The sequence below is a fragment of the Artibeus jamaicensis genome, unplaced genomic scaffold (assembly GCF_021234435.1).
Source record: "Artibeus jamaicensis isolate MK-2021 breed Jamaican fruit bat unplaced genomic scaffold, CSHL_Jam_final scaffold_474, whole genome shotgun sequence".
Taxonomy (NCBI): Eukaryota; Metazoa; Chordata; class Mammalia; order Chiroptera; family Phyllostomidae; genus Artibeus; species Artibeus jamaicensis.
Window position 1 is genome coordinate 48,494,549 of NW_026522046.1, and position 11,998 is coordinate 48,506,546.

The following is an 11,998-nucleotide window of genomic DNA, read 5'->3' on the forward strand; positions in this document are numbered from 1 at the left end:
ATGTTTTCAAACTCAAGCTCGATCTAACATCTTTGCATTGGGGGGCTCTTTCCTTCTTGGTCAGGTGATCGGGGCTGCCAAGGTCCCTGTAGTGCAAGGAGTCATTGCTGCATTTCTGTGAGTTCATTGTCATGTTTCCATGTACGGGAAAGACGGTCTGCGAAAGTCGGACTTTGGGAAACTCTGCAAGCAGAGGTACGGTTCGATTCACACACTCGTCAAACCCCTTCCCCTGTCAGTGTGTGACCTTCCGCGGACAGGTCGCAGGTTTAAGGGTTCCAAACAGGAAGTATAGTGTTAACTCAAGGTCGGTGGCAGTCGGCTGCTGGGAACCTGACTGAAGCGAAAGGGTTAGACGCTGGGGCAGGGGCAGCCCGCCCCCCAGAGGTGGCTGAGTCATCTGCCTGAAGGTGTGCGAACCCACAGACCAGAGGACGGTGCCCTCACAGGCTGTCGTTGGTGGAGGGACAGGGGCGGGAGGGACAGTTAAGGACAACGCAGCGACCACACGCTCCCCCCATGGCTGCGCACAGAACGGGGCCCAGCGGCCCCGCCCACGCACTGCCCGCGCTCCCAGCACTTGGAGACATTTCCCTGAGACGCCCACCCCTTTTCTGTCAGACCTAAGATTTTTCCCTATGTGACCACGACATTTTAGGGCGTTTGAAAGGCAGAGGCCATGACTTTGGTAGAAATTTGGGCCAAGAACGTGTCTTTTTGAGCAAAATGTTTGTTCAGAGAAATGGCATTTCCTGTGAATGCCGGGGCGCGCTGACCACCTGGCGATGGCAAATGGTCAGAAAATGCAGGAAGGTCAGTCCTCGGTCAGCTGTTCTGGGTAGGCTTCTCCTCACAATCTGCCAAGATTCAAAAGACCCCGGGGGAGCATGGTCCAAAGCTGACCCAGGTTCCACGCAAAGATGGAAGAAAATGCATAAATATTTAGGGGTGCTCCTGATGAGAAACAAACGCTGCCGGCAGGAGTGGGGAACCGCGGATGCTGGGCCGGAAGACACAGCCTTGCAGCACCTAAGGAAGCAGCGTGGGCCGCAGGGAGGTACACACGCTGGGGTGGGTGTCTGCGGAGGAAGTGCGGTCGCCCTCCGCGTCCACCTTCCCCGGGCGGTGGAGTGGGCCTTCGAACAGCCCTCCCGCCCTGACTACGAAATGGGCAGTTGTGTCTCATGCTGTTGCGAAGCCGAATGATTGATGCGTAGCACAGTGCCAGGTCGCCTCGTCCAGCAGTCAAAATACACATTCCGAATCTAATGTATCCATATCTGTGCGTAATGTATCTACATTCGGCGTGAGGATGTGAGCGCCCCCAACCGACTGAAGTAGGAAAGCACTGCACTAGAGTCTGGGGAGGCGCCTGGAAGGGCCAATGGGAAGCAGAGGGCCGTGGCCGAAGCTTAATAAACAAACCTGATTGGCCAGCTTCACTCCGCCGGATGTTGCCAGGTGAGACGTAATTAATCAACTGACACATCAGGATGTCTCCCTCCCTCATTTCACAGATGGGGAAACTGAGGTTCAAATCTCCACGAGATTAAAACTCAGGCCTCCTGCCCCCCTCCCAGCAGCTGAATAATGTTCTCCGTCTTCAGCTCATTCATTCGCTGTAAATGTGATGACCCCGATTTTCTTCTTGACACATAATTCCAATTCCATGTGTGTAATATGGGGCATCTGGGTGAGTTCTGAAGCGGCAGAGACTTTTGGCCTTTTAGGTGTGTTTTTGGATGCATGGGAGCTGTTTTTATATGTTAATTACAGTGTCTACTTTTTTCCCAGTTACATGCTGACATGGCGGTTGATCTTTTGTAACTTGTGAAGTCCGGTAAACAAACAAAAACAAACCGATCTATTTTTCATATAAACAGTACTGATTTGAACAAAGCGTGCCGTAACCCATGGCCCAAGGGTAGAATGAACAAGAAGGCCCATGAGAAACAGGTGTGTGAGAAATGTACTTGCTTTGCCTACACAGCTCTTTGGGAGCCCCCGAACCCCAGAACCTCCAGCAGGTGTTTGTTCCCTCGTTTGCAGCCCCCGTGTGGGGAGGCCGCCCGACCAGCTTCACAAGGTGTCAACTCAGCAGGAAGGGACACGGGCCCAGGTGAGGCTGTGAGTGGCTTGTTGCATGGGCCACATGTTGTCTAGATTCAACACGCTCCAGAAATTCTAGTTAGATCAGATGGGCAGAGATCATCTTTCAGGGAAAGGGATGACGAAAGAGAAAGCTAAAACTCCCAACAGGAATTTCATAAGCTTGCCCAGCACCGGCCCACACATGGAAAATGGGGCCAGGGGAGTAGATCCTGTGTCAGAAGAAAAGAGTGTAAGGGCTCAAAACCAAAACACAAACAAAACCCCAAGTCAGCTGTACAGTCCGAGGGCTTGGCTTTGAACTTCAGTGGAGCTTCATATAAGTCGTGTGTCCTTGGTTAGTTAAGTCGGTCTGCCTGGATGTGCATTGGCTTCTCATCTGTAAGGTGAGGGAGGTAATGCTTTCTCCCTCACAGGGTTGAAAATAAGGAAGAAATAAATGAGCACACACAAAAAGTGCTTCTCAGGCAGAGTCTGTGGTGGCAACTGCTGGCTGTTATTGTTGGGTGTTCCCGACATCCTCCAGCACCTGCTCCTCCCAAAGTGGTCCTCGGGCCAGCCGTCCCCACCCGTGCACCGCAGGGCATGGGTGTCTCCTCCGGTCCCCAGGCCTGCTGAGTCAGAGCTGCGTGTGCTGAGTCATCGCACATTAAAGTTTGAGGTGCGCTGGCTTAGGACACGCCTGGGGCTGCGCCAACCTTCTCCCCGAGGCTTTGGCTGGATGGCACGCAAGCACCGGGCAATGCTGGAGGCTTGGCCAGAGTATGACCCAGAACGGAGGGCATCAGACCGGTTATTTAATAAGTTTTAGGATACAGTAAGTCTTCCAGACCTCACGGCACTTGGACCATTAAAGAAATAACTGTTTTTAAGGTAGCCCAAAACAAGCCAACCCAAGCGAAAAACGGGATTAGCGAGCTGAGACTGGAATCCAAGTAGTGGCGCGTGCGTCCCCCTCCATCAGCCACGGCTGCTGTCCTCGAGGCAGTTTATGGCACTTTGTTTTCCCAAATTAAACACCAAAGGGATGCCATAACGGCAGCCTGCGGTCCCCTTGCTGGCAGTGGTGTCACCGTGAGGCTCCCCTGAAACCAAAACAGCGACTCCTGAGAGCGGCCAGGACATGAGGTGTGAGGGGGGCGCCACCAGTAGGGGGCAGGATCAGCCGTGTGTCTCTCCCTGCGCCGCCCCCCCCAACCCAGTGGTGGCAGCGGAGATCACCAGACCACAGACACCTGTGCCACTCCTGGGGCCCTGGGGGTGCTGTGCTCTCCGAGATCTGCTCTTCATCCTCGCTTGCTTTTTAAAAGCTTTTGTTTGTTTATTTTATTCATTAGATTCCACATATAAGTGAAGTCATACGGCACTTGTCTTTCTCTGACTGGCTTATTTCACTTAGCATATTGCTCTCCAGGTCCCTCCACCCTGTCACAAAAAGTAAGATGACCACTTCCAAATCTAGATTACTTTAAACAAGGATGCAATGAACATAGGGGTGCATATATTCTTTCAAATCAGTGTTTTGGGTTTCTTTGAATACATTCCCAGAAGTGGAATTGCTGGGTCACGAGGCAGTTTTGTTTTTTATCTGTGGAGGACACTCCACACTGTTTTCCACGGCGGCTGCCCCGCCTGCGTTCCCACCCACAGTGCACCAGGGTCCCCTTTCCCCACGTCCTCACCAGCACTTGCTGTTTGTGGATTTATTGATGACGGCCATTCTGACAGGTGGGAGGTGATACCTCACTGTGGTTTCAGTTGGCATCTTTCTGATAATCAGTGATGCTGAGCAACTTTTCATGTGTCTTTGTCCCCTCTCTTAAGCAAAACGTAGGGGAGATGGGTTTTAGAATCAAGATGGGAGTGATTACATGTGGTTAAGCAGCTTGCTGAAAAGATTTTCTCTAACTACCAGGGGACAGGGAGGGGCCTTTGGGGGGCCCCAGCCAGCCCCAGGGCTGGAGGACCCGCAGAACCTTCCGGTTTGTAGAAGCGGTGGAGATGCCATGGAAGGCAGAGACCAGCCCAGGGCGGGACTTCCAGAGAAAAGCCATTAGGCAGGGTTAGGGGCCTTTATGTGGCCGGCCTTTCTTCCGAGGAGGGCGAGTGCCCCCCAAGGCATCGTTAGCTGACAGCAGTCTTCACCAAGCCCCCCGGGATTAGGGTGGGCCACCGCATTGAAGGCCGCCCGCCACCGTCCTCTCTTCCAACTGCGACTCCCTCTCCTACTGTCCCCCCCCCCGAGTTGCCCCCAGAATGGAAGGGCTTCACCAGTGCCGTGCGGAGGTTACATGAAATTGCCATGGGCCACTGCTTACCCTCTGGTCTGTGTGTGCCCTTTGCCACCTCTGTCTCCACAGCTGCCCCCACCCCTAGGGGGCAGCCCTGAGGCTGGGGCCCCTTCAGTTCTGCTCAGAAGCAAAGACAACCAAAGAGGTAGGGGATCTTGAATCATAGTCTGAAAAAGCATTCTCTCTCTCTCTCTCTCTGTGCCCCACTCTCTCCTTTTATTGGTATTATTGAAAAGCAAGATACAATTATTTTATAGTTTTTTTTTTCCAGAAAATTCTGGAGAGGGTAAAATAAAAAGTGAAAGCCTCTCTAGCTGCCCCCTCTGACCACCGCTCCGCCCCGCCCCAGGGGATGCGCTGTTGCTGGGGTGTCGGGTACCCCAAAGGAGTCTCACACACTGGCCCCATCAGCTCCCCAGTGCACACTGGCATCACTTCCATGGTGCTGAGAGTGAGGCACGATGCTCCTGTGACTCCCCCTGGTGAGGGCGTCTCACAAAAACATAGTGTTTTCCCTGGAAGTTAGGAGACTCTGGCTTTGTCCTGACTTCCTCACGTTTACCTCTGATGGGTGCATGCAGTGTGTTGGGGCTGCTGCCTTACCCTTCATTCCGCACGTGAACCTGCTAAAACTCACCAGCTTCCTGCCGGGGGGCAACAGCCTCCGATGCCTAAGGTCCCGGGACCATGAAATCCAGGGGGTGCCCCGGTTAGTGACCTCAGAACCCCAAGTTATTTTCCCGAGCCAAATTAAACATCTAAAGCTTCCAATGAGCAGAAGTTGCATTCACAATTGTCAAGGGCATTATCTGAAGAAACAGCTCACAAAGTAATGGGGAGACTTCATAAGCCACAGAGCTTGTCTCCGGCCTGAGTAAGAAAACGGGAGGTTTCACCATGGACGTGAAAGAGGCATCGCAGTCCCGCTGGGAGCACAGGCATCTCGGAGGGGAAAGTGGCCCCTCCATGAGAAGCTTCGAACCTAAGACCAACCTATGACCCCAACAAACAAGGGACAGGCAGGGGCCGGACCTGGTGACCCAGCGCCCCCTCCACAGAGGCTGGTGTGTGGGACCAGTGCCATCACTCGGCAGAAATCGTGGATCAGCCGAACCAATTTAAACGTCCTTAATGAACTCATCGCCCTGGTGTTGGGGCCGCCGTGGGACCTGCCGTAGCTGCGGGGAGCAAACAACCGGCCTGCCGGGGGAGGTGTGACTGCAAACACACCTATAACGAGCTGGTTTTTTTTTTTTGTATCAATTTAAAACCCAAACACTGATGCAATTTGGGCCTCTTTAGAGCGGGGCCTCATCAGCCACACTCCCCAGTAATTAGCGCCGCGGTAAGATGTTGCTAATAGCTACACATCTTGTAAACATGTTGAGTGGGCCATGCCCCCGAAGGCCGGCGCGGGTAAGTGATATCTCAGCTGCGGCTGGCAGAGCCCTGTCCCCACCGGGGACGCGCCCCAAGGTGTGCAGCCTCCGCCTAGAATCAAAACAGCTCCCTTCGCTGTCCCCACGCAGGCGACTGCCTTTTGGTTGTGACAATAATGACAATAGAAGGAAATAACAGTAAGGAGCAGGCCGAGATGCTGGCGTTCCCGCTCCCTCAGGACCGTCCCCGACAGGGCCAGGCCATGGGGTGGGGCAGACACAGCTGGCCTGGCAGAGACTCGAAGTCTGCGACGGTCCCCATGTCTGCTGGTGGCAGCTCCCAAACTGCAGCAGCAGGTGATTCAAAACAGGTTTGCGAAACTGCCTGCATTCGGAGTGAGCTCCCGCTTTGCCCCGACCCTCCGGGTCAGCCCCAGGCAGACCAGGCCGGCGGGCCGCTCCACCTGGAGTCCCGGAATGCACGGCTGAGAGACCCGAGGACCATCTGGTCCAACTCCCTCGTCTGTTTGTCTTACATATGGGGAAACTGAGGCCCAGAGGGGTCCATGAGGAGGCACAGCACTGGGCTCGGGTCTTCCTCCTGAATGGCGAGCATGGCTACTGTCCAGCCATGTGGAGGAATTGCCAGATCACTGCGGTGACATGGGTTCTAATCCTGGCTCTCCCATTAACCCGACCCTATGAGGGAGGATTGATGCAGCCCCTGGACCAGGGAAAGACGGAGACATGCGGGCTCCCGGGACATCGAGGCCAATGCTCTTCCCGGTGGGAGGCGGGCTGCGGGGATGTACCAGCCAGTCATAGCACCATTAGCGAATGCCCAGAGGGCCGATGGTCGGGGGGCGGGACCGGTCTGCTGCCCAGGAGGGCGCAGAGCAGCCACCCACAGGCGCCGACTCGAGCGCTCTTGTCTTTGTTTTCTTTATGAGAAAGTCAGCACCTGAGAGACTGGAGACGTTTCCTAAAAGTCACCAGTTCCCCGTCCCCAACACCATCTGAACGTGAGCTCCTCTCGGACGCCGCTCTGGTCGCAGGGAACTTCAGTTCACGTGTGTTGAATAAATGAATAGAAGAAACTCAAAATTTAACATAGGCATGGTAAGTACTTTTCGTATATGTACATTTTTTGTCCTGTGTTTCGAAGTTGATCACAAACCTGATGGAGGAGGCGGAGGTAGAAATTGGGGAATCAAAGATGTATCTGCCAGAAAGTTTTAATTGAAGACATTGAATGGACTCTCAAATAGGTGTACGTATTTTTAACTTTTCTAAATTGAACACTTTAAGCTGTACTAAAGGAGCTTGTCTTTGAAGGAACTTTTGTGGCTCCTGCAATGAAATGATCTTTCTGAAAAGACACTAATGACTCTAAGTTAATGCTCCTAAGAAATGTTGAGGTTTATGCAGGATTTGCCTTCCGTAAAGGGCTTTTTAGGGTTAAGTTAGGTCTCATTCCCTTGGAAGCACACACGGAACAGGGTTATATTCTATCATTATTTTTGCCTCTTACATGTTGATCAAGTGTCTCTTGTCAAAATCATATTAAATAATCAGGATTCTTCAAGCTGATTTTAAAAATAAATCTTTAGGGCTTCCCAAGATGATTAGAATTTTAAAACTGAACTTTTGTACAAACACAGGCGAGTGCCTCTGGTTTTTCCGTGGAGACGTAATCCACAGGCTCTTCTGACGCAGGGGCAGGGGCGAGGGCGGCGTTAGGGGCTGGGGATTTACGGGCCAGCTTGGCGCCCTTTGCCACCTTCCACGGTCCCTGGCTAGTGAGCACTCGAAAATGGTGACACATGTCTGAAAAATGCATATTTGACCGCAGGTAGTAAACAAGAATAACTCACAGAGCTTCCAGAATGTTGTTGAAAGCACCCCAGCCCCGAAAACACATATTAGAGGGAAAGCGAACTGCAGCTGGAGCTCACCCGGGAGAGCGACACAGATCACAGATGAAGTCAGGCTCGATGGAAGGAGACCAGCAAGCAAGCCATCCTTGGCATTTGGGGTGTTCGTGTAAATTTAAGGGCCTGAGAAATAGCTTCCTGTTGGGTTTGACTGCCACTCGATGTTACGCTATCCAGACAATGATGGACCATCTTCTTTCTTGTGGGCACGAGAGGTCTAGTGCCACAGAAAATGGATGAAACTCTGTGGCTGTTTCCAGGCAAACAGTGTGTGAAATGCCTGAACCTCAGGGAAGGGTGTCTGAGCTTGGGTAGCAGGTGCTTGAAGCCCCGTGAACTCTGCAGCGTTGGGTTTGGTCTTTATGTCCCCCTAGAATAGGACTGATCCCTTTATTAAGACGGCTTCAAAGAGCCAACGTGACTGCAGGGACATGGCACGCGTTTAACGGGCGAACAGAGTTCCTACCAGCAGGGAACCAGGAGCGACCAAAAGCTGTGTCTTGATGAAGGACCATGCAAGCCACCACTGTGGCTCGCCCTGCAGAAATGCTCGCTGCCCCAGCCCGCCGCCCAAGGCTGGCGGCAGGCTCGCCTCGCAGAGGTGGCCCGTTGCACCAGAAGTAATCGGTCTCCTCCCGAGACCAGAAACCTGTCAATGTTTGTGCAGCTGGCTCTGTGACCCAGCCTCTGTTCAGTTCCCTTGCTTTTCGATGAGTTTGTGTGAATTTTGGAGATATAAAATAATATCTTCTGCAAGTAATTCACTCCCCATATTTATATCTTTCTGGTTTTTCTTGTCTAATTGCATTGGCTAGCACTTCCATAATAATATTAAACAATAGCTCCCATAGTGGTCAGTATTGTCTTGTTCTGGGTAATGGAAAAAATGATTTAACCATTTTACCATTAAGCATTGTGACAGCCTTTCAATTAATATACGTATATTATTTATATGGAAATGTATTGTGTCCGGGGTCTATTCCTAATCAAAACTTTTAAAATAAAAAAGGCTATTAAATTTTGATAGAAAGCTCTTTTAGCTGCCAAAAATACAATTATGAGGTTTTCATCCTATGACCTAAATAATACCAGATATCAGATTTCGTAATATCAAGCTGTCCTTGCATCCCTACGATTTTTGCATTTTAATAAACTCCTGAATTTAATATGCCAGTATTTTCTTTCAGAAGTATACCTAAGGATGTGCAATACGAAGAAGTACTCAGAATTATCTCCCTCTATTCTAGTGTTCCTATTCTCTTTCACACTCTAGGGAGAGGGGTACGGTTAATATTACCTCTGGAATTTATTTGCTAAACTAAGTAACAATAATAATCGTAGCTCACTTGTGTAGCACATATTCTGACAGATGGTAACCTAACAGCTTTGCATATAGTAATGCTTTCGAGCCTCAGAACAGCCCTGTGAGAAAAGTACCATCATCATCATCATCGTCTCTGAGGAAATGAAGGTCACACAGGTAGTGAGTGGCAGCGTCCAGGCCATTTGGCATGAGAATTCATGCCTTGATTCCCTAAGTCACTCATTTATTCAACCTGCCACATGAATTTACTTAATGCCTCCTATTTTGAAAGCACTAAACAAAAATGCTCTCTTAAAACAGCAAATTAATGGAACAAAGAAAGGCACAGGAACATTCTGATGAACATTGATGCTTGGGTCATGGGTTTGCAAAGCCGAGCCCGGGCCACCTGCGCACCAGGCTCTGCCCCCGCCTCTCAGCAGTCCTGTCGGGGACCGGGTCATAGGGCCGAGGGACCCTTACAGTCACCCCAAGTCCTCGCTCAGTCTCATGGTGACCGAGGGGGTCCCACATGGATGCTCCCGAAAGGGAGAAATCAGCACCCACATCAGTTCCACGACGGGGCTGCCAACGATGCCGCCAGACACAACGGATCAGGGAAAGTAGAAAACTAGCCAGACTGAGCCATCCAGCAAGACCTGGTGAGCTCAGCCTCCAGCAGCGTAAGCTCCCCTGCCCATTCGTCCGTCAACACCAGAGAGGAGCTGGTGCCAGCCACAGGCGGGGTAAGAGCGGACCAGGGAGGTGGCCTTCGCGCTGTAGGTCTTTGCCCCCGGTCGTCCTTGTTCCCTCCTGTTACCTGGCTTCAATTAACCTCCTGATGTCCCTTTGTCTGGGTGGCCATGTCCACAGCGAGGGTGATGAATGGAAGGCACCCGCACAGACATGTTTCGGAAAGAGCCCTGTGAATGGGGCTGACGGGCAGGAGAGGGTGGACAGAATGTCCCCTCTCTAATCCGGCACTTAATCCCGGCCTGCGACAATGGCAGAGCCTCCAGCTCCCCAGCTCGAGTCCCCTGGGAGCCCGGCCCTCTGCTGTCGGCCTGGGAGGCACCCTCCCCATGCCTGCATAAGGCTCACTTCACAAGTGTCCTTGAGATGAGACAGCCAGGACATGGGGCTTTCGACTGCCACCAGCCCCTGCTACCAGCACCCGCCCCAGCAGCCTTTGTTCCTCTGTGGATACATAATTTAAAAAAAAGGCTTGTTTTGTTTTGGGTTTTTTTTTCCCTCAGGCACTTTGATATTAGAGTTTTCCCAGAGAGTACAGCCCATGGGACTGTTTCATACAGATTATTTTTCCTAAAACATTATGATTCCACTAAAGAGCGAAAAGATGCCACACAGCTCCTAGCAACGGGGAGTTCTAAACCCGGTGACACTAAAATAAAAGAAACGCCTGCAATGGCTTGACCTGTGTCCCTTTCCTGTCCAGCCCCGAACTGTTGGGACAGCAAAGTTCTCTGTGCTGATCACGGCAGAGGCGGGAGTTTTGGACTTTGCCGGCCGAGACGTTGTTAATATCGCTATATTGCTCACAATTACTTTCATGGCTGTGTATTTATTTCACCACAGAGTTCACCTGTCCCCTCCTGCCGGACCCTCAGCCAGTGGGCTCTGGAAGCCCCGCCGCGGTCTGCGTGGCTTCCACTACTCCAGGTGTGTGTCTCTCCACCCTGGGAGGGGCTGCGACGGCCCCTGCCTCCCGGAGAGGCTGGAACGCCAAAGGACGTGACCTATGTGGGTCCGAGCTGTCTTTGGACTATGGCACCCACGCAAGGGGCCGTTCCTGTTAGCTTGTTTCCAAATGTCCCAAAGTACAAATAACAATTGTTGCAAACACATTCCCACACAGCGCTTGGATCCTTTCGAATCCATTGTCGGAGCGACCTGCCCAGAAGTCTGATTCCTGGGCCACAACCACGAACAGTTCTGTGACGTGGCACCTGAGTTAGCACCTGATCTCCGGAGAAGTCGACCAGTGTACATCCCGACTGGCTGTCGACGCAGCCCTGTGCCAAAGCCTCACGGCCCGGCGAGGTTTTGTCTTAAGCTATGTTGTCAATTTACCACTGTTCGGGTTGTGGGGCCGCTGATGAAGTGTGAGTGTTTTCACACACTCGCTTATGGAAAATGAATCCCCTTGTGCGTGACTGCTTGCTTACCCAGTCGCTAGGTGAGCTCTCAGACAGGGTGAAGACCATTTTTAAAAGGATGCAAATTTGCCCAGGAGGGAGAAAGGGGCCATATCGTGCAGAGAGACTACTCTGAGCTCCGGGACATCACTTATGTCCGAGAGTGTTCGCAGGACTCTGCAGTCCACGGGCTCTCAGACCCACGAACCCAGGCTTCTTCCTCCTCCCTGAGATGCATCCGCCCACAAGGGCTCTGCCAGGTCCAGAGCCTGGCCCGAGGTCCTTCTCTGCAGTGTTGCTGTGGCCTCGTGGAGGAGACAGTGACAGACTCAGGGCCCCGAGTTCTGCCTGTGAGGCACTGAGCCCCCAGGGCTGCGCTTCAGCAGATGGATTAGTTTACAAAGCATTATTCAGTGTTCCCGAGCACTTCCTAAAACATGGTTGCTACTCTGAAGGGAATCAGTGAGCTCGAAGAGTCAAGAACGAGAAACCGTCCCGGAGTACTGGGTGCACTTGGGAGTCTGGAGGTGCTGCCCCTCCGCAGCCAGGGACACCAGCAAATGGGGTGAGCAGGGAAGTCCCGGAGAGACACCACGCACTGTCCTGCCTTGGGTCAGTGGTGGCAGCAGGCAGACGGGAGGAGCTGGTCCACCTGGGGCAGCTGGGGGCGGCCACTGTGCTCAGCGAGCCCCGTCCGTGAGGACCGTCAGTCCTGGTGGCAGGAGACGGATGTGCGCAGATGGAGGGTCGACCGCGACTAGGCGCTGATGAGGGTGTTACAAGTATAACGTGCGGGTATTCGTCGGACAGCACATTGCTTGAGTGT

At 52.5% G+C, this 11,998-nt stretch overlaps 1 long non-coding RNA gene across 1 annotated transcript in view; it reads left to right on the top strand.

Annotated features, from left to right (window-relative positions):
* Nucleotides 1-6,884, top strand: part of LOC119035766 (uncharacterized) — a 35,750-nt gene extending 28,866 nt beyond the window's left edge. The window contains exon 3 of the long non-coding RNA XR_008390144.1: nucleotides 6,734-6,884. This is a non-coding gene — a long non-coding RNA (uncharacterized LOC119035766). The remainder of the gene's footprint in view (nucleotides 1-6,733) is intronic.
* The last annotated feature ends 5,114 nt before the right edge of the window (nucleotides 6,885-11,998 follow it).